At 33.7% G+C, this 837-nt stretch overlaps 1 long non-coding RNA gene across 2 annotated transcripts in view; it reads left to right on the top strand.

Annotated features, from left to right (window-relative positions):
* Positions 1-837, top strand: part of LOC128248885 (uncharacterized) — a 47155-nt gene that overhangs the window by 26970 nt on the left and 19348 nt on the right. The window lies entirely within an intron of this gene.

Genomic DNA, 837 nt, shown 5'->3' with positions numbered 1-837 from the left:
ATATATATATATATATATATATATATATATATATATATATACACACACAGACATACACTCACACACATATATACACATCGTATTTTGTTTTTTCTTGCATCAAATTCATTATTTCTCCATAGTTTCCTCCGGTTGAAATCTCACGTCAACTTGATATACAATATATGCGCGCGCGTGTATGTATACACACGTACGCACTCACATGCATATCATATAAACGATATCTATATGTGTATGTGTGTGTGTTTGTGTGTGTATACACGCGTACATTATGTATTTATATATTCACATATAAAATTTCACTTCTTAGTTACGAAGATCCAAGTTTGGTCCCATTGCGTGGTATCTTTGTCAGATGCGTTTTAACTCAGTAGATGGAATAGTTTGAAAACTCTTCGTGTGGATTGAACCCAGTAATCAAATATCCATCCTCATCATACTCTGTTATGTTTATTCTTCTCGAGAATTACGTCAGTAGTACACACGTCTGTAGAATACGCAGCTTCATCGGATTAATGAGAAAAAAAGTATTCAAATTTCTTATTATTTTCCGTAAAATATTCGTTTATGAGTGAATAAAAATATGAGATAGAAAAATTATACAGACTGTTAATTTCTATTAGAAATGGACGAAGTTTCCTCGGTAATCTGTGGGTTTGTGTCTGTAACTGTCTATTTATTTCCGATTGTAAGTGCGTGCGCGTACGCAAAGAATGATATACTCGCGCGCGCACACACTTGTTTATACGTACACTTTCATATTTTCATTTATCTATCAATTCATACATACACACACACACACACACACACACACACACACACACACACACACACACA

Source organism: Octopus bimaculoides, chromosome 1, assembly GCF_001194135.2.
Source record: "Octopus bimaculoides isolate UCB-OBI-ISO-001 chromosome 1, ASM119413v2, whole genome shotgun sequence".
NCBI lineage: Eukaryota > Metazoa > Mollusca > Cephalopoda > Octopoda > Octopodidae > Octopus > Octopus bimaculoides.
The sequence above is the reverse complement of the archived record's forward strand: the minus strand, read 5'-3'. Positions and strand labels throughout refer to the sequence as shown.